This window comes from Pholcus phalangioides, unplaced genomic scaffold, assembly GCF_987345545.1.
Source record: "Pholcus phalangioides strain wild (caught in Gottingen) unplaced genomic scaffold, Ppha-v1.0 ptg000013l_1, whole genome shotgun sequence".
Classification (NCBI taxonomy): Eukaryota; Metazoa; Arthropoda; class Arachnida; order Araneae; family Pholcidae; genus Pholcus; species Pholcus phalangioides.
Genome location: NW_028301606.1, coordinates 38387275 through 38412401, shown reverse-complemented (window position 1 = coordinate 38412401; position 25127 = coordinate 38387275). Strand labels below are relative to the sequence as shown.

At 32.6% G+C, this 25127-nt stretch overlaps 1 protein-coding gene across 2 annotated transcripts in view; it reads left to right on the top strand.

Annotated features, from left to right (window-relative positions):
- The window catches only part of LOC149079082 (uncharacterized), a 63443-nt gene that overhangs the window by 16523 nt on the left and 21793 nt on the right, over positions 1 to 25127 (top strand). The gene's annotated exons all lie outside the window — the stretch shown is intronic.

The following is a 25127-nucleotide window of genomic DNA, read 5'->3' as shown; positions in this document are numbered from 1 at the left end:
GGAAGAAAAGCTTTGGAAAAGTGTAGTTATATCAGGTCGTTGGGTTTTATCAACATTATGAGCAAGGCTCATTGACATTATTCTCTATGGCAATCGTCAGGACCGTCAATTATTGATGTTATAGCTGAGGTGTAGTTACAAACAAGTTTGACTGTATCTTTCAAAAGAAATATTACAATAATTCAATTGTTTTAATTGAATTTTAAATTTTGTTACATAAAAATCATAATGTAATATTTGGGAAAAATACAAAATTGAGTTTTTCAAATTATGTTAAGTGCTTGAAAAAATATTTTTGGCATAACATTACGGTCACTTAAACCATTAGTACTATTATTTTTTCAATATTTTGAAATATATAATTTTAAACTTTTAGGTACTGTTTATTTTAATTTCTAAGCAAAGCCGTGTTAACTCCAGTTCTTTAGGAAAGACCCTATACTATACATGTTTCCTGTTTGCAGAACTGCACCCTGCCTGGGACTATAACTAGGATTTTTTTCCATCCTCCGGGACTAAGGCCCCTTCCCTGTTAAGCCTGGCCCTGTCATATGATTTTTATGTATTTCTCTACCCTCCACAAATACAGTGGAAAGTAGAAAAATATTATGCATTTCAAACAATTTCAATTTGTTTCTGCATCTGCTGAATTTTCAGAAAAAAAAAAGTGAAATTTCATATGACTGAACCCTAAAACTGTCATATTGGTGCATTGTTTATTTTCATATCTGTCACCAATCATTTTTTGGTTTATGGCTTTTGCACTGACTATATGCATGAAAAACTTTCAATGACATTTTTACAATCTAAATTGTTATCATTACAATCTATATCGTATCTAAATTACTTGAATTCTGTGAATCAAAATGATGCCATTGTCTTAAGATTTGGGTTTCGAAGTGAAAACTTCGAATAATTGCATTTATACCTCACATAAATGAGATATTCTAGCATTAAAATATATGGGATGAATTAGGACTGAGAGGGAAAATGTGTGTCATATAAATGGGGGTTCCACTGTAATTTCTTTGGGTACTGAAAAAGCAGATCAATGAATTAATCAAATATAATTTAACTCTGAATGTATAATTTTTTCTTCCAAACAAAGTTGCGGAAACATATTCTTATGATTCAAATCACATCATGGAACAATCTGTGGAGACCTCCAAACTAAAAAAGTGAATGATTGTTTTTGAATTGGCATCCTCGAATAACTCACATATATGCTGTGCTACTTATGAAGCATAATATAAATTAAAGCAGTTACCCTACATAAAGGCAAACAATTGCTGCCTTGAGCCTCATGGATATCACAAGCAACACAGTTTTTCATCTCCAATTTCAAGCCAAATAAACCTTCATTGTGGGTGTCATAGTGGGAAGTGTTCTTTGTAATTCAGTCTGTGTCCAAAAGGGAAGTGGTGTGTTTTTTTAAAGGTTGACAAAGCTGAGCTGATCAGCTGATAAAAGAATAGTGGGAGAAAACATGTTCTGCAAAAGTCACACCAAACAAGCAGTTGAAGAACAAAAGTATCATTTCCGTTGAGCATCTTAGGAGTGTTAAAAATTTTGTCTGGAGAACAAATCCTTGACTGCCATTGATAAAATCATTCTATAAATTTTAAATAGGAAAGTTTCATTTCACAGTCATGCTATGGGATACATTAATCATCATGTGAGTTTATATTCACATCTCTTCACCAATATTAAGAATGGTCTTCATGGATTCTAATGTGCATTGAGTCCCAAAACATAATATATCATAAACTGAGACGTATTTTGCAGAACAATCTTGGGGGAGAAATTTCAGGAAAGTATTCTGTTTTTCAACCTATTGCTGCCTTGTAATAAATAAGAATTTTTACCATTGAGCATTTTGAAGGCTCTTTGCAAGACAAAGAGCTCTCTTTGTTTGAATTATGAAATTTTCTAACATTCTTCTGAGGAAACTAAATCTTTTATCGACAAAATTATCACATATATCACTGGATTATGAATCAATGTAGCCTATATGTGAGTGCTCAAAATGTTTTCCAATTATTGAAATATACTCTATTTTTGACACTCATCATTAAATCAGCTTTGATGTCAAAATAACAGTAATGGGTATAAATTATTAGTATGGGTGGGTTGAAATGGTGAGTTATGGTATTCTCTCATAATATAATACTAGTTCATAATTTTAAGATAAGCCATTGCATGTTTTGATTTCTGTAAATTTAAAAATGTTGAACAAACTCAATTTATTTGAAGAGGTTTTTATATGGTCATATTTTTTCAAAAATTCTGTCATGCGTGTTAATGAAATCATACTGGTGTGTGTGTATGGGGAATATGAGATTAAATTTCAAATAAGAAACTGAATTATTTCAGACTATTTTTTATGCTGAAATTGATTTTTGAAAGTGATATATTTTTTTTTATAACTATTACAAAAGAAACTGATGCAAATTAGAATAAGATTCTCAACTTTTTGATTGTAAAAAAAATGTGTAATTTTTTTTGAGGGCCATCAAAAATTCAGAATTGCAACTTGTAACAGAGCTTGAAAAATTTCCCTTGCCCATAGTCTAATTACCATTTGAAAATATGTGTACCACCAATGAAACTCAGTAAAGTATTGAATTGTGGTATCAAAGATGATTTCAGTGTCTAGATGTGGGATGATTGACTTAATTAAAAATATTGGACTGGGGTATCTATCAAAACCACATCTGTTCTATGAAATTGGGCCGAATTCAAAATATTTTCTATATAAACTTCGGATCAAAAAAGCAATACATTTAATGCACACAGTCAAGTGAAAGATAGAGCACATTATTTTTGAAGGAAATTTGTGTTATACTTTTACAAAGCGCACAATGGCAAAAACAAAACCACACAAATAATTTTTCAGGAAATGTCATAAATCTTCTCTATTGTAATCAATGAAACGAGTATATCCAGGTCACTCAAGCTTATTCACAATATTTTTAGTGGTAATTTATCTTGAAGTATACAATGGTTCTTAACTGAGGGTGCTGGATGAAAGATATTTCATGATTCAAGTCACTGATTCTGCTATACATATGATATGCCAAGATCATAAATTGAAGTTTGGTTTGCTGAGAGTGCAGCACAGGGAGAAGTTAAGAACCACTGTACTAATCCCTTTTTTTTTCTGCTGCAAATCAAGGGAAACTATCTCCTGTACATTTTTCTCTATTTAACTATTATTCAATAGAAATTTTGACTTCGTGAAATTTAAATTTAAAAATATATTTTTGTTATTCAGATACAAATTCTGGAAACTACCAGAATTGAAACTATGGTGTTCTTGAAAGTCTTCAAAACAATTAAACTATAAGTTAAATAAATACACTGTAATAGCAGAAAAATATTCCAAAAATAAATGAGAAAGATGACTAATTATAAAAATATTGTTATCAAATTTTTACTTGCATCAGATAATTCTTGTGCATTTGAGATTGCGTTCAATTATCTTGAAAAGTTGGGGGGGGGGGGAGCCTCAATTTGGTTAAGGTTTGAAGAAAATAATCCAAGCAACTGGATTTGCTTCATCCATCTTTGTAGGGGAAAAAGCATGCAAACTTCTGAAATCCACTCTCACTGACACTCTACATAACTGCTTTTTTAATCATGATTAACTATAATTGCAAAATGCACAATAAAAGTTAAACTGATCCTTTATCTATTTAATCAATGAGAAAAATTTATGTCTAACTATCACAATTACACAGAATTGTTGCACTTAAGCTCCGGAATTCAAATACATTTCAGCCTATTCCTCTGTATTTTTATTAAATACAGATATTAAAGTACCACAATGTTTTATATGACCTTATTGTCTCATTTCACAATCAGTTCATATTGTCCAACAAAATCATGTTCGAATGAGTACATCTTTTTATTAATTTGAAAAATACACTTTTCCTAGTTAATATTCAGAAATTCACTGATTACAAATTATGGTTTAGCCTAATAAAACTTGTATAATGCTATACAAATCAGCGTGATCGCTTTTCCCATCACAGTAGGTAACTGGGACCTAATTTACTCATGTACATCTGTGAGAGAAATGATGGCAATTTATAGAAATACTTGAGTACATTGCTCAAATGATTCTAACCATTATGTACTTGATAAATTCTCTGGTGGTAAAAAAAATTGAAATTTATCTAAAAGTACAATTTTTATAACAATGATGTAAATGCGGTAAAATGTTGCAGATTTGTTTGCCATGGGTTTGAATAAATTGTGAACTGGAGTGACTACTGAAATAAATAAATAGTTGAATACGTCAATATCATAAAATGATCATACTTTATATTAGTATTGTACTTTGATTCGCCAGACTTTTATGTAATTTGGGTTGGTTTTAGCTTAACAACTTACGTAAAATTCAAAAAGTGATAGGACAAATGAGTGTATTTTGAGTGTATCAGGACACCGAAATGAGTGTATTTACTCCCAGAGAGAATATTTTAAATTCATAAAAACATTTTACTGTGTCGGTCTGAAAACCTTTTGATCACACTTTTCACATGATGCTAAACAAAAATTTAAAATTGACCTTTGGTCAAAGGAGTTTTGCTATTTACTTTCCCCATCTTGTACAAATAATAACTTAACATCGTAAAAAATGGTTCTATTCAAATCCTTAAGGGGTCTGATACCTATTGACATTTTCAAAAGTCCTAAAACAACTATGCTTTAGTGGAAATACCATAAAAAATTTTATTCAACTTTTGTTTTATTTAAAATTTTTATACATGTTTTTAATTGTAATGCTGTGCTTATACAGTGTTTGACTTTATCGCCAATACATATTTTTTTGCAAATTTTCAAACATCAAAATTCATTGATACCTTGGACAAATAGCAGGAAATCAATATAATTTGAATAAAAATTGATTCAACAGAAACTGTTCAGTCCATAAAATGAGGCAAATATCTAAGGTCCATTCATAATATTGGCTTATAACTTATATACCTTGGTATATTTATAAAATATAATTTTTTAATTTTTAAAAATTTGATTTAAAATAAGATCAATGAAATCTAAACCTTTTGCCTCATTTTTAATTGATTTTTATTCAATCAATCTATATTGGTATCGTGCCTGGTATAAACAATGTATTTATTTTCTTAATGTTTGAAAATGTTCACAAAAAAATCATTGGATGTATATGAAAAATTCAAAATGAATCAATGGTTAAATATTTTTTAATTATTTCTACTAGATTATAATTTTTCAGAACTTTTTAAAATATTAAAAGGTATGAGACCCTCTTAATTTATTTGGTGGAAGCATTTGTAAATCTGACCAATTGTTTATTTCGTGGCAGCTAAATTAATTTTTTTTTCAATCTTTGATATTCTTGATAAACTTTTTTCAAATCACAAATGTCAAGAATTTGTTTCATTTTTTGCTCAGACCATAAATTGTCTTCTACACATAATTTGTCCCAAATACTTGTTCCATGGCTACAAATGCTGATCCACCACAAATAATCTTATTTAGACCTTGGTTTGAAAAAATGATAATCTTCTGGAATTGGCGTATTAGAAACTGCTTCCATAAAATCAAAACATTAATTTTTGACAATACATTTCCTAACTGGACAAATTGCAGATGTTTCACCATCCATTCACGTTAATATTTACCTGATCTTCCTTTTTCTCTGGGAAAAAGGCTTAAAAGAACAAGAGTAATAAATGTGAAATTGGAACATTATTTTGCTGCCAAACTTCAAGACAGAGAGATGAAAGATGATAATACACCAAAAAATGGGCGTTGCATGTAATTATAATTAGTAAGATACCTATTTAACAAACTCTGACATTCAACAAATTCCTTGATTTAAAGAATTTTTTTCTAAAATTCTGATGAAAATGGGTCAAACCTATTTAATGAATAAGAAACCTTGATATAATGAAAGTCTTTTTGAACTATCTAATTTTTTTCCCTCTTATTTCTCGTCATTAAACACCACAATGCAAAGATTTAACTTCCCAGAAATATTCCTACAGCCTAAACAAACAAAAGGAATCTTCCTTTTCGAGTGAATGAGACAATAAAGCCATTCCCAGAATGTATGTGGGAAGCTTCCAGTAAAATCGATGTAACACTAGTACCAAAAATCATTGGGCTGTCGACATATTTCGATTTCAGTAGAAAATAGTTGCTTCAAGTTTGTGCTCTGTCTTGACCAGTAAAGAATGGCAGGTCAGAAGAAAAAACGTTTTCCAATTAGCACAAAAAGTCAATATTTCAACGGAATTTGATTTAAAAAAAAAAATTAGACACATCAAACTTCTCTCCAGTAATTTTTTTATGCATCCTGACTTTAGTCTTGAGTTGTTTTGTTTTTTGTTTTTTTTCAATTGTCAGAAATAAGTTTTAACAGCAACCTCTAAAGTAAGTAGCCTTTAAAATTTGTTGCTTCAAGAGTTTTTCTTCATAATCAATTTTCTTGATTTAATGAAAAAAAATTCAAATTTCTTTCTATTTGTTAAGTTGGAATTTGACTGTAATTGATGTAACATTTAAAAAAAGATCAGGGTGACAAAAAAACTTGAATCGATTTAACCTCAAATATTTCTTAAATCTTTGGCTTTAGAAACATTTTTTTTCCAATTAGAAAAGATATTTGAACAACGTGCTCATTTTAGAGATGTGTCAAAAATTTTACTGTGGGCTCTATATGTACTGAGATACAAAATTTAACTTTTTATATAATCCCTCTGCCTTCTAGCTTACAATTAGGAATTTGGTGCCCTGTCTCCTGAACCTAACAACAAAAAAATTCTAAGTATAATATTTGCCGAGATATTAAAACGATGCTGAAAATGAAAGAAAGAAAACCACATATATAAATGAATTGACTGGCTCATTTTATGCTTCAAGTGCTGTTCTTTCCCTCAATATTAACTATGTTTGAATTCAGATATCTCGGCGAATATTGTAACAGGGATTGATTTTTTGGGCTCAGGGGGAGAGAGACTGAGAACAACTTTTCAATTGGAAGTTAGAGGATGGGACCGTATGAAAAATTCAATTTTGTATCTCTACATATATGGTCCTTAGTAACATGAATGGCATATCTATAATCAGCACGTCATTCAAATATTTTTCTTGTAAAAAATTTTTCTTTATAGCCAGCGGATTACAAGTTATTTGAGGTGAAACCAACTCGAGTTCTCGCTAATTACATATTGTGCCTGTTTAATTTTGTAGACTTCGTAGAAATATTCGATGCTACCGAATTGACTTGTTTTTATCTCATTTCTTCTAAAAACTGATTGTACTTTTGGAACTGTGGTTGCTCGCTTTGATGAAGCAATTTAATGAAACAACCATTAGATTGCTAAATACCGTGGAACCTCTATAACACACTTTTTAAAATCGGTGAAGCGGGGCCTTGATGTATTTCGCTATAACACAAAATAGCAAGCATTAAATAAAAATTGGGGAAAATCTCACAAATTCTGCCATTGAAAATAATTCAAAATGAATTTTTAGACAACCTGTTACTTCACTTTTGAATTTTGTTTAAGAGATTAAATATCTTGATCAAATTTAAATAGAGGTAATAAAGAACCCCACAGCAAAAAGTAATATTCTGTGTGTATCTGTTTAATGTTCTGATGACAAAAGAGCACTAAAAACTTCACAAACTGGTTTTGAAAGCCTTTGATGTCCATTTAAAATTGAACTATCGGCTCAAATATTGCTGTGTATAAAGATGAAAAGAAATTGTTAAAAAATAAATAGTAGCTTCCATCAATTTTATGTCCCAAATTATCTCACAAAATTTATAGAAAAATTACAAAACCCATTAAAAAAATTTGTGTTCGTTTTGCTTTAAAAAAGGAAGTAAAATATTGCATATATGGAGGACATTCGTTTTCATTAATCTTGGGGTAAAAAAAAAAAACTTGTAATGGAATATAATTGTTAGACCTCACTCAGCTTGATTTCATCAATTTAATTCCTGTGTCAATAGTGTCCATTTCTAACTGAAATTACTCGCATTCGTGTAAGAAATGAAACAAGAAATTTCAGTGGGGAGAAAAATAAGTTCAATGAAATAATGTAATGAAATTTAGTATGTTTAAGTATGGAGAAACCCTAAACTTTCAAAACTTGTGCTTTAGGACTTGTAATTTTCATTGGAGCTGTGGAAGATGCTTTCCACTTTCTAAGTTTTGAAATACCATACTAATTTTGATTCACTGAAGACATGTCGCTTTTATAATCACACATAAAATTACATCCAAGCAAAAGAAAAAAATTTTATTTGAATATATGCTGTGTTTCAGGATAGGTTGCGCAAATCAGCAAACCATCACATCATACTGCAGTTTCATGTTTTACTTCTTGGGTCACAAATTCACACTCTGTAATTATCATATCTTTTTGATTTCTAAATATAGCCTAGATTATTCTTAATTCATATCACCAATCATGAAGCTAAAAATAAACACATCTTTCATTTTTCTGTAAGCCATTCTAGTATTACCAGCATCAATGGGGGAGGAGTCACATTTGCTTACTTTTAATGACAGTGGGGAGGGGGTTTGAATGATTTATTGTGTAAACATAAAGTTAGAAATAATTTCATTCAAATCAGAATTGAAGGAAAAATTTAACAAAAAAAATCCCAGTTAAAGCTCTAAATCGCCATTGCTCGCCACAGGCACACTTCATAGAATTGTCCATCATTGTAATTGATAATCCATATGAGTTCAAATTTAAAAAAAAAAAAAATTATACTTAGGTTCATCATATATCGAGGAGAATGCAGGAAATCACTAAATTTCATCAAAAATTTCAATTTATTGCTTTAAATTCAACTTGTTAATTACTGTTAAAATTGCAGAAGGGTGTGGAAATAAAGAGCGGCTAGAAATCGGAGTAAACAAAAATGTATTTCAGGAACAAAATGGTCTGATGATTCGGTGTTTACTATATATTTCATTGAGAAAAACAGTAAACTGGGATCTTAAATAGTAATCCACAAAATACTGGACATAGTCAGTTGTCATCGAAAATATTGTCGAATATATAAAACCATAGATTATAATAAAAATTCAAAGAAAATTGTGGACAAAACATTAAACCTGAGAAATATGCGAGAAGAAATATAATTTTTTGCTATTTATATTATGAAAACTGTATTACGACTTGTAATAATTGCAAATTCAAATAACTATCGGAAAAAATGCATAAAAAAACAATGAGAATTACAGCTAGACCTATGTGTCGATACTTCCCAGCATCAATTAATGCTATTCAAGAGGAGGGGAACGTTGACATGTTCACTCTCGCTTGGCAAATGTCACCAATGCACTTCTGAAAATATTCATGTCAGTTTCAGACGTCCACCATACTGCCCGGACATTGCACCCAGTGACTTCCATTTGTTCTGAAGAAGCACTAAAGAGAACAGACACCGTGACGCCACGATAAAAAATAAAGTTGAAAAGTAGTTCGGTAGTCCGCGGCTAATTTCTGTGACACTGGGTCACGGAAACCTATGACCAGACCAAATGAATGTTGAGACTATATTAACTAAGTACCAGCATTGCATTTTTTTTTAATTGCCGTAATCTCAAATCAATGATACAAATACTTGACGGTATTGTCGCTGTTGTGCACATGCTACCAAAAAGCAAATTATTAGCACATTTATATAAAATCAAGATCATTGAAGAACATGCTACTAAATCGCATATGTGATTCAGTATATTTTCAGTACCCATTTCTCCGTGCTTTTTACCATGTGGTTGGATTCATATGGGATGGGGGGATTTACTATACAAACTAGTTTTGTTATCACACTTATTAACAATGGAGCTTGATGAGGCTATGAAAAACTTTTGAATTTATTATTTTGTTTTATGAACATTGAATGCTTATAGAATATCAACTGTACGATAAAAATTAGATTTTTTTTTCATATTTGTGAAGAAAGAATAAAATCGGAAAATTGTTTCACAAAAATTGTGTGCAATGAGAGGGACCATAGCTTCCCCCTTTCCCACCCTTAAAAGAATTTGGGTTACTCATAGAGGCAGGTCAATTCCGCAATTAAAAACAAATTTTGCAAAAACAATTTTTTTTTTTTTACTTGCAAAAATGGAAAAATAATTTTCTATTCCCCCGGAAAACTAAAATGTAAATAAAAATTGCTGGCAGAAAATATTTTCAAAATTAAAAGTTCTGAATTCATTTGCAAAACAAAGTAAATAAACGTCACAAATTTTTTTTTCAACGTTAAACCCCAAACGAGTATAGATCAGGGTTGGATTTGTGATGTCACAACTGTCAAAAACCTAAATGAATGTTTTGAACACAATCACATGATGAGAAACTTATTTGCATAAATAATCTTATGCAAATATCTGCGTATACGATGATATAGGGTTCCCACTCATTCTTTTTTTTTTTTCTACTGAGTCCTATCAAAATTCATTTTAATTGAGGGAATCGCCGATATCATGCCGAATAATACAAATGCAGGGTTGGGAACTCTTCGCCAAAATTAACATTTTGCGCCATCCTGCTCCAATAGGGTATTTTCGTATTTTTCTGCGCCAAATAGCGAATTTCGCTTCAGTATGCCCGGAATTTCGGAAAGGAAGTCAAAAAATTTTTGTTCCTGCTTGCCGCGAAACGATTCTTTCCGAAAAGAGCGTGTTTTATTCCACTGTACTTCAACTATCGCCTTATTTAAACTATCGGGCTTTCCATCGCGAAACCCCAATAATATCCGTGATCGTGCAACTGAAGATGGTTTGCAATGGTCTTGCAGCTTTAAAGCGCAAATGCGAGTCAGTTTCCGTTTTCAAAAAAAAAAAATGTCGCCACTGGAAGCAGCAGAAATTATTGTAGTCGATCATCATTGCGTCAAATCCCGATGTTTCGTGAAAAAAAAAAAAAAATCATTCCTGGAGTAAAAAGAGCATGTCCGCCGAATTACGATTGCTAATTTAGAAACTTTGTCGAATAACGAGCGTTAAATCGCCAATGTTGCCGAATAATCAGAGTTAAATCGCCAAATAATGAATGTTGAATTTAATATCAAATAGTTCCATAGTTTTTCCTTCAGCTAATTATCTGTTTTTAGCTGTAATATAGCAGCTATATTACTGCTATAATTAATTAATCAGTTTGTCCTATGCTCTATTCAAATTGTATATCTTACATGAAAAAAATTATATTGTCCAAAACAATTCTGTAGAGAAGTAGAAAACTGTTTTATTATCACATTAAGGATTCAATCCTTGTATAACATAGTGACTTTAAACATTACATGCAATCAATGTGTGTATTTTCAATGGGAATTTTTATATTGAAAAGCAATATTTGAGGTTTTTGATGCGGCAGTTTGAACTGTCAAGAACTGCCATTCGTCTAAAACCAGCCAACCCTGGTATAGATACAAACATATTAACCTAAAAGACATGCACTTTGTGACTTCAAGGGACTTGGAGGTCTTTCCAGCAGGTTTACAGGCTTAGAAAAAATCTATAGTTCAGGTGCTCAGCAAAGTCACTACCTATTTTGGCTTCAAAAAGTTAAATTATCGAGATTTGCAGAAAAGTGGTGAAAATCAAATTTCACATTCATTCATAAGAAAACTCACATTTTTTTTCTCACGTTTATCACATTCATTTCTTAAATACAAAAATTATGTATTCTTACTCATCAAGTATTGAGCGGCGCCAACACCTATAACAGAAAGCTTCTGCGCGAAGCTTTGACATCACTGAAGTTGTCCATTTCACCTGCAGCCATTGGATAAAGCAGGCTGATGTATGCAAAATCTTTACCTTTTTTGCAGTATATCCCATGACTGGGTGAATTGGACGACTTCAGTGATGTCGCGAGCTTTGTGCTGAGGCTTCTGCTATAGAAGGTGTTGGTGTGGCACACATAAAAAGCTTACATCCAAAGTGTGCCTACAACAAGCAAACCTATGCTAGGTCCTAGCAAACGTATACACACGATGAGCATGCATGTCAGGGGCCTTATGTGTTCTCCTCAGTCCTGGTGTCTTCTGTACAAGATACTAGACCAGTGGTTCTTAACTGGAGGTGTGGCAAAACATTTTTGGGGGAAAAAGAGATGGGAACAAATATGTGGTGAGACTGATTATTCATGAAAATGAGAAAAATTAATTTTTCAATTCTGTAAAAAAAATTTGTTCATCCCGACAGTTTCTTGTTTTTAATTTCAATTGAGGAAAAGTACAGTTGATACCCAAATATTTTGCGATTTGGTTACATGCGTACGTTGTATTATTAGCATGTTATGCTTAAATGTGATTCTGTCTTGAACATGTCTCAGAAAAATGTCAAAAAATTGGACAACATACGTATATTGTTGTTTGGCTGGAATTAAGTGAAGAAAATATCCATTAAATCTTTTTCTCATATTTTGAAAATTCTTAGAAAATTATCATTTTAGTTAATTTTTTTAATTAATTTTAAAAAAAATTCCAAAAAATTTGTGTCAACCATATCCAAAAAGAAATTCAGTACAATATTTAAAATAGCTTAAAAATTAATTAATTAATAATGTTATAAAAAAAAACTAAATTTTTTAGCAAATAGGCAACACATCATCCAGGCGGTGCAGAAGGGCCCCAAAGCGGAATATTTAGCACTGTTCTGCGACAAGCCCTCAGCTAACTGGAAATGTTCTGCGGTAAAAATCCCTATTTAGGTAACAGTGTTTTTTGCACTTTTCTTAAAATTCTTCCAAATTGTTCTGCGACGTACGTCGCAGATTTTGGCACATTCTGCTTTGGGGCAGAAGGGTAAAAAAATTTTAAGAACCACTGTACTAGACACCACTTTAAAAAAATTCAACTTAGCTCAATGAAATGCTCACACAAGACCTCAAAATTAGCTCTAAATGTGACATATTTGTACTTATCTGTCAGCAGAAACTAATTCTAGGCAATTTTGCAGTTAAATTAAATGAAAGTAGAATGCAAACCGACTTTTAAGACTGAGGAGGTTATGCTTCGCCAGTTGAAATCTCCATGTCTATTTGGGTAAAAGAAATTTCAGAGGCTTGCTCGTAACCTACCTTCTGAGCGCTCATTGTAAATCTAGGAGGAACTGTGAGTTACTAGCTTTCAAATAACAGTTGATTTATAGAAATTAATTAAAACAGCGTATATAAAGGCATGTTTTCTTAAGTTTTAATTTTTTTACAGAAATATTTCAAATATCTTTAATTCAATATTTATCTCTTGAAGGTCATGGGTCCTACTCTAGGGGAGCAGCCTTGGTCAGGCTGACCAAATCAGTTCGTCTAGGCTGAATAAATATGTACGCATTTTTGTTATGCATTATGTTACGCATTTTTTACCCCTCTCCTTTCCCATCGGCAAAATTCAGGAAGCCATAAGCAAGTCTAGGCACAGCTTACTGAATTTTGCAAGATCAAAAAAGGCTAAAATTCTGCTTACATAATATTTGATCGACTCCAAAGAATAAGAGTGATTTTTGTTAGGTTTTTTGTTACATTGATTTTTTGGTTTTAATTATTTTGGTATTCATTGAATACTTAGAAATGGGAACAAAACTTACCGATGTTTATGCGTTGCACTATTTGATTGAATCTGAACCAAATTGGTTTACAGGGCCAGTTTACAACCAAATTCATTCCAGGGTGGAATGGTTTGTGTCATTGAGATCAGTGTATTATGGAAAGCCTGATTCGGGTGTACTTCTTTGAATTGTGAAAATGATTGATGATGTGAAGGAAGGTAATAACAGAACCAGTAGCAATAGCCACTGAGGCCCAAAAAAATTCAATTAATTAGTTTTGATTATAGTGTAGTGATTACAATCGATGCTCAATTTCACAAACTGGTCCTTTTTCCCGAACAGCATGCTGTAGAGCTAATGTTAAATTCTTTTCTATTTTTCAACTAGTTTTTCTGCTATTTTTTTTCTTCTTATTGTATTCTTCCAGCCATCTCCGAGTTTGTTGCAACCTTTATTAAACTTAATTTGAACATTCATGTCTAAAGAGAAAATATAGGAAAAAGGGAGATAGAAAATTTGTCATCACCAATATGCAGGTATTTTGCAAACGTTCTGTGCTGGGAAAGAGGATTCAATCTTTGGTGGTAGTGACCATGAGGTAAAGATGCTTTGACAATAACGTCAAAATTAGGTCTTTTGACATAATTAACTCTGCACATTATGAATGGATAAACTTGGGGGGCCCATCTTAAGAGCATCATGGACCCCTGGGCAAATAAATTTTTTACTTCTATCTTACCAGAAATGATTGCTCACCAATTCACGTGCTTAACCTAATGAGATCTCATTTGGGGCCTATGCACTAAGACAGCACTAGATAAACTAGTTTTGTGAGAATTGGTATGATACATTAGCTTATTGATAGGGTCATTTCAGAGTCAACCCCACTTCGGCTAACTGCTGTTTGTCTACTTTCCTCTTCACAATGTCAACAAAACAGAAAAGTTTGTGCGTGACAGTAAATGAGATTTGAAAAAAAATTAAATGAGCCACCTCTTACAAAGACAAACTGCCACAAAAAATTACATTCAGTACCCCTAATCAAAGATCAGTAAAAGATTGTTTCTGCAACAACTGGTTCCAGCGGCATACCACCATCACGGAAATGTTTCAGAGAAGCGAGATTCACCCAACATGTTATTCTACATCAATTTCGTGGGATGTTATATATATCGTAATGTTGGGATGAAGCAAAAAAAAAAAATAAGTGATATTTTGGGAAATCATGAGTGTGACCAACCAGCACCTTCTAGAGATAGAAGGCCTCTGCAGTCTGCTTGTGACGACAGTAAGTGGTCCATTTTCCCTCCGAATGTTCAGGGGAAAAACTTCCCTGCTCGTGCCATTATCATCGTTGTGAGGAAAAAGAATTATCGGGCCAAAATTGGCGATTTCTATTCCCCACATCCAATCACTACGCTGTATTTGTGAGCCAATCAAGAAAGATTCTACTATACAGAAATAAAAAGAAACGAAATAGTATGCTGTGTTTCAAATGTGGCAAACTTGCTAGGTTGTCTGAATGACGTTTATGGCAAACAGTGCAGAGGCCTTCTATTTGGAGGTGCTGGACCAACTCATTTTTCATTTTCCCTATTTTTTTTTTTATCGTCTTTCCGATTTAGGAACTTTTGATTTTACAAACTAATTATTAAGTCTGAGGATGATGTCACTCTCCGCTATTTATACAAAGGTTATTAACAGCTGGCTGATGTGAAGATATGTTTTTTTTTTTGGAAAGAGAAAATTCAACTGCCCCTGCAGGTAACTGAACCCATATCCTTTCACTTTCTGAATGAACGTGCTAACTACAGATACAACGAATATCTCAATCTTTTCTTGCACTGAACGGGTCCTCTAGCGGAGAGTGACATCCTTAGATAAGTAGCCATCTTGTGGTATTGTCAGCAATTGTGAGCTTTGGCCTGAATTGCGTCCGATCGTCCATGTACTGTCCCGTTCAGTGCACACGAGCTCCAAGGAAATATTCTAGTGTTCTAGGGCGTTCACCGGAAAGTGAAAGGACATGGGTTTGATTCCCCGCAGGGACAGTTGAATTTTCTCTTTCCAAAATATACCTTCGCATCAGCCAGCTGTTAATAACCTTTGTAATTATTAAATCCTTACGAGTTCATAAATACAAGCATTGACTGTAGTTGCTTAGAGTGTGCAAATAATGAGCTCTTAACAAGCTCATTCAACTTAGGTGCTGAAATTTTAAATGTAGGAGGGTTTTTTTCTCTCGTTCTCTTCTGTTCTCTCATTTCTGCTGTCATAACTGAAGTCCTTTGAGGACATTTATATGAATACTATTGAATGGATATAAATAAGGTAATTTCTCTATGACAAAAAAAAAACTTGCTCATGAAAAAGCTTACATACTATTTGCAGTTATTTAATCCCACTGACTGTTTAACTAACTGTTGAATAAATCAAAAAAAATTCCCATGTCACACAAGTGTTTTGCACATGCTCTGAAACTAGTACAGTCTATGCTCGTTTTTACAATCCCATAAAGACTATTAGAGTTCATAAAATCAATAAATATTGACGGTGCTATATTGATAGATATGGCATTCTACCATGCCATTACCTACATTATTTTCTTGCTATTCATATGCAAGCACATTAGGGCAGTTAGTCTGACTTTAGGAGTTGAGGACCCTTTTCCCACACTCCCTTGACTCTTCTTACACATACAGCAAAACCTCTCTACAACGATACCCTATATAATGACAAATCTCTAACAATATATATATATTTAAATCTTGAATACAATTGCCTAGTCTAATGCTTTATCCCTCTTAATTTGACGATATTCTTTACTATAATACATCTCTCTCTAGTAATATTTTGAAACCGCTGAATCAAAATTGCCTTTATTGTATTTTTAAACTCATTTCACCTGTTTTCATTCTCCCGAGAGCATCTAATAGCATGAATATTTTGCACCATCCGATCACCCTAAAGGTTAATCAAGTTGTTATATTGTAACTTTCTGTGTAGCACCCAAAAGTGTAATGCTGCAATTCCTCCTGCAAGAGCAACAAAAAATCTCTGAGTTATATTAATCAATAAGAATTTTTTACAATGAATAATAAGTAGGGCTCTGATTTTTATGACCTAAAGATGAAACGTTGTTGCTGATCAGTTACAAAAAACTTGAAATTCTGGATTTTTGCCTATTGGCAATGACTTAAGGTCATAAAACTCTGATCCCCAATAATAAATGCACTCACAAGTGTATTTTCTGGTGTTACTAATAGCGGCGATTTATAAAAGATGTAATAACTGCATTAATTTGATACCATGCAATGACAATTGTTACCTCTCGATACAACAATAATCCCTTCCTCTCCCTAGAAGGATTTGGTAGTACTCGCATTGCAAGACATCCTTCATTTGTCAAGTTAAAATTTGCTTATTTCACAAAACACTAGTAAGCAAAGTTACTTGTAATCTAAAGTTTTACAGTATGCTTTACCATATTACACAATCTGTGTGCTGCTTACCATTCGCCATGACAAACAAAAGGAGATTTCACATAAAAGAAAAACTTCACAATTTCTCTCTTCTTTTTATATATATACATACAAATTCATCCACCGTTGTTATTAGACCACTTTGTATTTCTTGATCCAGCAGTGCTCGTGTGATGTCCTTCAGAAGAAATAACTTCTCTTACTGCATTCGTGTTCAAATGCAGTCTGCGCTCATTATAGGGACCGTTTTATTACACCGACTGGTAGGATAAGTCCCAAATGTTTTCATAGAACAACTATCATATATGTAACGATTCTCCCAATATAACAGCCATTTTCAACGGGCCGAAATGGGTGGTCATTATATCGAACGTCCACTGTAATAAGCTATCCAATCATGTCACTTTGATTTAATTTAGATGTGTAAGTAATGTGAACTCTGTATTCACTTACTAGCTATGGTTATGTATAACAGAATGCAATATTGTGTGTGTCAACAGATACCACTGAGACTGGGGAAACTTGTGAGCTTAGTCTCTCTCGATGTTGGTACTGAATACTTCAAAAGGACCAAATCACTAACCTGACCTTGTGTTGACTCTTGCCCTAGTTACTATATTCCTTGCATTAGCAATAAAATTTGAGGGAGACTAGATTTTGAGTGTTGGGGTCTAGCCCATTCCCGGCATGCTGGTAAAACTCAGGTGTAAAGTATCGCAATAAATATTGACTAAATAAGTGAATAAAATAATCGTTTTGACGTAAACAGATGTGTCTTGGAGTAGAATTTTGTAACAATAATTTGAAATTGAGTGTACTTATTGCTAAAATTTAATTATAGCGTCAGATAAGAGTACAGATTGGCAATTGAAAGGCAACCTCCAGATCTGACCTGAGGAGTGCCAGAAATATATAGTTAAATAAGCTTTATATATGTTTAACACCGCATTATACTGTTTGTAGTATTTTATAAAGAATGAAAATCAAATGAAATTCTGATGTTTAACAATTTCTTGTTACCAGACTCTGAAACTTAGAAATGAGAACACATGTGCGCGCACTCTTGGCAATGTTGCTTAAATATTTTCACAACAGATGGCAACTCTATATCAACAAAGAACAAAACGTTTTTTACTAAAATATATAGGCCGATTACTTAAATCCGTTGGATCTTAGAGGCATGCTTCCAATTAGAAATAGTATCCAAATATTGCGTAGACCTCAGATACATCATTCATGTTACAAAGGGTTGTATGGTTATAAAAATAAAAAGTAACTTTTTTATTTGATCACCTTGCCCTAAAAAAATGGAGAGAAAATAAAGTGGTTGCCCTGTTTCTCTTGTGAACCCAACAAAAAAATTCTGTTTTCAAGTGCAATATTTGCTGGAATATTTGGATTTAAAAAAAATTGTTGGAAAGAGCAACAGAATGAGTTTATACTGTTCTTTCCTTCATTTTCAGCAATTTTAGAATTCAAATATCTCGGTGAATTACTTAAAAATGTAATTTTTTTTTTTTTTTTTTTTTTTTTTGCGCCTCGGAAGAGACAAGGCAGCAGCTTTGTAATTGGGTTTTTGAGGACAGGTGACCAAATGAAAGGTCAATTTTTTTATTATTTTAATGACTATACAACCTCTTGCAACATGAATGGCATATCCAAGTTCTATATACACATTATTTGGATAATTTTTCTTATTGGAAGTATGACTATATGATCCACAGTTTATCAGCAATTTGCAGTCAAGGGACTTGAATTTTTACCCTCTAGATCCCTGATTCCAAACGTTAGGGGGTGCAATCGGGATATATGAAAATTCATATTTAATGGAAAAATAATTTCTGGGAATTACAGAATTCATATTTCAGAAGGAAAAAATTTAAGAACCAACGAAAAAATAATCTCACACGGATTAGCCCCCCCCCCCCCCTTTAACTGGTCAATTTCTTGACCAGAAATGTTCACAAAAATACTCATATTTTTTTACTGCATACAATTAAGCATTAATTATTTAATAGAATAAGAAAATGGGAGAATTTCTTTTATTTGCACTTTTAGTACTTTTACACCATTTTTTATTTTATGATTTTTAAGTTTGGGTAGCGGTTGAGGGGTTAATGAAAATTCATGTTTAATGATCTCATAATAAAAGAAATCAATAATATATGGCTCCCTATTTGGTGTTCCAGACTGCCACGAAGATGGGCTGGAAGAGATCTCAGCAATGGGATAAGTCCGGTAGCAAAGTTCTGGCGTTCATTCATTCATTTCGGCTCCCTATTTGGCCCGCACATCTCAAAAGTTGAAAACCCCTACTTTTAGACCAGGTCAATAGATTTTTTGCTTCTTCCATGTGTATAGGAGATTCATTTTTAAATAATAAAGCTACGGTAAAACCTCTCTCAACAAACACACTCTTTAGCGGACATCTGATGATAAACACAATTTTTTTTACTTACATTGACATTCCTCTAGTATTTTGCTATCCATTAGCGGACGCTCTTTGTTAGTGGACAAAATTAGGTATCTAGGACAAAACCCATGGGTGTCCGTTATCAATAGGTTCAATTGTGTGTGTCCCTGATGGGGACAAGAGTAGAAGTAGAAACTACTTTCAGGGTGGTTTAAACTAATTTGACATTTTTAACTGAAAAAACATTTCAAAGTGTTTTTTACAATAGTTTACTGTTTATGTATATATTTTTTCAATTTCCAGTTGTCTTTGTTCCGCCCTCCTTCATGTGTGTCTCTCTTGAAGGGGGGGGGGAAATATTTTACGGGGTGCTTAAGTGGGACATGGCGAAAAGAAGGTTGGGAATCATTACTATAGATGTTTTCAATATGCATAGTTTTGTTTTTTCGAGGGGAGGGGGAAGAGTCACTTTTTGATAGAGGGTAAGTGCAGCCAGGGTTTCTTCAAAGAGTGATTATGTGTGGAAGGAAAAAACACTGGTGAACAGATTTTTGTTTCGCAGTGCAATTTTTTTCTAGAACACAAAAAATCCGGAACCCTGAGAAATGCAACCAAAAAGAAAAATTTCAAAAACTTATGTGGATGCTATGAATGAAGACATCTGATAATCCTACAACAACTAAACACAACAACCTTTTAATTCAGTTCAATAAAGAGTACAGTGGTAAATTAGAAAATAGGCTTCAAAGTCCCATGTCGGAAATATGGAGAGGCCAGATTATCTATGGCCTGTATTTTGAATTATAGAAATACGCTGTCGCTTTTGTATTAGAAAATCATGTTTTGCTGTGCAGTTTTAAATGTCCGCCCTGCCTATTCTATTTTGTACAGTTGGTTAAAAAATACAAAAATACAGTCAAATATAAAGTGAAACATGCATTGGCCGACAAAAAGCTTAAGAAATGTCTAGCTGCTAGACATGAAGAAATTAGCAAACGTTAAATTATTCTAATGCTTAATTATTAAATGGGAATATAAAAAAAGACTGAACAGAGGGATGTACATATTATGGGTATGCATGGACCTATACGTAATATTTGTGTAAATTTAACAAAGTTTTGTAAATAAAAAACAAGATTGTTCTCTATAAAGAAGAAAATGCAGTAATTTTAAATTGGCTCTAAATTTAATCAGCGTTTGAAGTCTTGCACTGATTATGTCCTTGTTTTTTAAAGTGATTAATAAGGTATTCGGAGGAATGCTGAACTTTTAAACAACAAACTGTTCTTGAGATTTGGATTCCTTTCTATTCATTGATAATTTGTTCTTTTTTGTTCTAAACCTAAAACTTTTTCATTTAACACTAGAAGAAAATAAAGAAGTTGGGTTCTTGAAAGAAAACAGTGCTTCGGATAATCCAAAACTTCAGTCTTTCTGAGCTTGGATATTCGAAACTCTGCTGTACTAAATGTGTCTTTTTATGTAACGATAGTTAATGAAAATAATTCCACAAGCCCACAGGGGCCCATTGAAACAAAACACTGCTGTACATTGTATATTTCGTGCAATTATGTTAGACATTATGTAAAGCTTATCTTGAAATATGTGCAATATTTTTATTCTTGAACTTCTTTTTTCTGTAGTAAATTTTTAAAATGGTACAGTTCAGAAGTATGTAACAAACATTTATTAAGTTTTCGCCTTTACTTGGAGCTCAAAAAATATGAATAAGAGCTGGTTTTGGTATAAAAAGGGATGTTTTTCATGGTAAAAGGGGTGGGGGCTTGGAAGTTGATTGAACTCAACTTTTCTGTTATCCAGCCCGCTCTTCCACTACATTAAGCTGGATAGTCCAGAGTCTACAGCATTTCAGGGCTAGCAAATCTCAAAAAAATCTAGACACCAAAAAAATTTTTACCCCAAATAGAAAGGTCCTAAATAATGTTTCTTTTTTGCTTTTTCAGGGCATAGTGAAATGTTTATGTTGGCAGGTATACTGTTATAAATTCCAAACATTTTGTGCTGCTCTCAGCCTGCAATTTAGTAACTACACAAACAAAATTGTAGGCACCAATACCAAGTCTTTAGTCACCATGGCAAAATGTTGCCTAGGATTTGTCCAGTCTTGCTGTTTTTAACTTTTTTAAATACATTTTTTTTTTGTTAAAGCCTTCAATGTTTTTTTCATTTTGAGAAAAAGAACAAAGGAAATTTTTTCTGCCGTGTTTTCACCAATGCTACTAAAAAATAAAATAAAGTGCTAGTAACGCACACTAAAGCTTCTGTTGACAAGTCCAGATGTGATTGTTCATAAGTTTAGCATGTGCACCTGCAATTTATCAAAATAGAATCATTTGTATTTCAGTACCACATATTTTAATTCGAATCAGTTTCACACACAAGCATCATTGAAATCTGTCAGTCACAAGTGCCCGAGTGTCACTTATTTTTGATCACATAGAGATTAATTCTGCCATTAAACATTAACTGATCTCAATTATTGGACATAATATTTAAAAAACAATCTAATGAGACATACAGTAGTTTTCATTTTCCCAAGTTTTAAAGGAAGTAGTAACTTTTTGACTTCATAATTAATTATTAACTAAGTACTTATAATGCACCAGGTTACATTTCTTCCAATTTTCTTGATATTTTAAATCTTAAAATTGAGTTTCTTCAAATTATTTTTAAAATTAATTTTCAATTAATGTCCCCCATAGTTTTCATCATAATGGTTAATTTGTATTTGAAAATAAAAGAAAATATCTTCATGGTATTCCGTTCTATAAAATAATTTCATTTTCATTTATGTAACTTAGCTCATTCATCAAGTTAGCAGTGATCACGGGGAATGTTCATTGAAAAACCAGAACCGTGATTCATTTTATTTATTTATACAATATTGCTTAGCCAAGGTCTATACAAGGGAATGCGGTAGTGAAGTTTGATAGAGACAATTGATGTTACAATTTTGAGAAAATTTTCTCATTTAATGAATCATTTAGTCTAAATTTGATTTCATCTTGAGATTTTTTTTTTACAAAGCTTCTCAGGGATATTTTTTACGATTGTCTTGTTCAATATAAGTTAGCTTCAAACAGACGAACATTCACACTGGTGAGTTACTTTAGTGAAAGGAGGCATTCAACAGTGAGGTGGGATTCATAATCATGTGCAAGGGCGTAGCACCCCCCCCCCCCCTCCCGAAATGTGAGAAAATGACCGAAAAAAGGGAAAAAGATGGCCAAATCTATTGTTCTGTCACTTTGGTCCCCCCCCACCCCCGAACGAAATTTCTGGCTACGCCCCTGATCATGTGCAAAAAAAAACAGTAGACCATGGTATGCCTTCTCAGGGCTGTAGGGCAGACTTTTCCTTGGGGACCACCTTAAAGGGTTATTATTATGAAAAATAGGTGTGTAAATTTTCTGTGGAACCTTGGGCAGTGCTCAGGTTGCTCCAGTCTTGTTACAGGCCTGGAGCCCACAAGTGAACAGTTTTGATCTTTACTGGTAGGCAAAAAGCGACCATCATCAGTTAATGTGTTGAAAAAAGGCTTGGTTTCACACATATTTTATAATATTTTTGTGAATGGCAGGATGCATCTAAAATGAAATAATGAATATTGTAATAAATTTGTATTGAAAAGTCTAAAAATCAAATGTTTTCACTGCTTTTCTTTCTTCTTTTGGCAAACTAATAAATTTAGGAGAGGAGAAACTTTGTACTACTCTATTAGGGAATTTTCATTGGGATGAATCTACTAATCTATTGAATAAGATTTTCATACATTATATTATCCCTCCTCAAAGGGTCGATTAAGTCACGTATTTATGAGTTATATTGAACATTTCATCAGTAAAACACATTCTGAATATTCAGAAGAATTCATAATCAATTAATTGGGGTTTTTTTTCTCATTGTTAAAATAAATTTATTTGATTTGAAAACAATGTGTGGTGGGGTAACATAATAATTTTTTCAATACGCCTGCTAAAATTTGCTGAAATATGAATATGCATAGGACAGTTAAATTAAAAGTCATGATCAATGCATTAATTTAGGAAAAATCAAAATTTAGTATGAGAGGTGGCGATTGAGATGGAACTTTTCTTTTCCTTCTTGATGGCTGATCTCTCAATGACATACTGCTTTTCTAGTACCCTCCTTGGAACGTTATCGTTATCACTAATCTTTTTAATCAGAAAGGTTATATTTTTTCTGTAAGAACACTACTTCAAAGAGTTTCGACTTTCATAAATTTTTAGTCATTTCTTCAATGTTTGACTGAATATCATTCATAATTATATTAGCCATCATCAGATATATACAGCTCTTTTCACTGAAGAACTTCAAAGAAGAGTTAGAAACTTATTGGCTAAATTGATCATGGAGTTTTACATAATAAGCCATATGAGAATGAACATGTAATTTTTTTCTTGAAGATGAGACATTGTTTTAAAACAGCAGCTGCTTTTCTACAGAATTTCACTATGGGGAAACAGTGATATACAAGAGTCTAATGAGCATCAAATGCTGGAGAAATTGCAGACGTGCATTGGGAATCTAAAAGATTCGTAATATTTTAACCACCACAACTTCAATGATATTTGATGATCAATGTAAGAACATGGAAACATCCTAGTTTGCTAGAGCATGAAATCTCGCAGAAAAGGTTTTGAGATGAAGCCTAAACTTACTGAAGTAGCAAAATGTATGTTCTCTGGAATGAAGCTTTTCAATGTACATATCAACATATTACAAAAAAAATGATGTCATATAACAAAGAAGGATTGCAGAAGTGTCCAAAAATGAATTTTAATCAATAAGTGTAAAATTAACGGAGTTTATAAGCAACAGCAATTTATAATCTATTTCATTTCGAAAGCATCCAGCAAAAGGGAATCATTGTTTTATAATCCTGATTAAGGAAGAAAAAATACTGCAGGGGCAACATAATTTCCCAGGAATTATACTTTGCCATTACATACTTAATTTGAAACTTATGAGCCGAATGTATGAAATGGGAAGGGTTTTCAAGTAGATTAGAATAATAATTACAATAATCATCTATAATTTTTATTTCCTTAAATCTCACTTTTTTGCATTGTCATCTTGTCATCCAAAATATGACTGCATATCCTGTTTTATTTTTATCTTAAGGATTTAAGTAATACCAGTGTTTAGGGATCGACAAAGCGGAACCCGTCCGGGTCGATATAAAATTTAATTAGAAATCATGTTTCTACCAAATAAAAATTAAAACTTACCCCTCTCGCATTATGAATGAAGTGATACACTGGGCAAGAATTAAACAACACTTAGTCGAAAAACAAAACTATTCTATTCTTTTCTTTTCTTAAATCAGAGTGACAGAAGACGCTCTGCCCTTCTTTTCTCCTCAGTTACATGAAGTGTACTACTGAAATATACTCACACAAAAAAAGGAAAAAGAAATAATAATAATAATACAGCTCGTACATATGGTACCTCTGCCTCCCTCTGTTGGGAAGCAGTGGGAGTCGCAACATCCTCCCACCATTGGAATTGCAGTGCGCCTAAACAAAATTCCAATTATACAAAATATTGCTCCGAAATAAACATTACTGTGCATAGAATCAAAAAATAGCTATATATATACACATGCAACTACAAAAG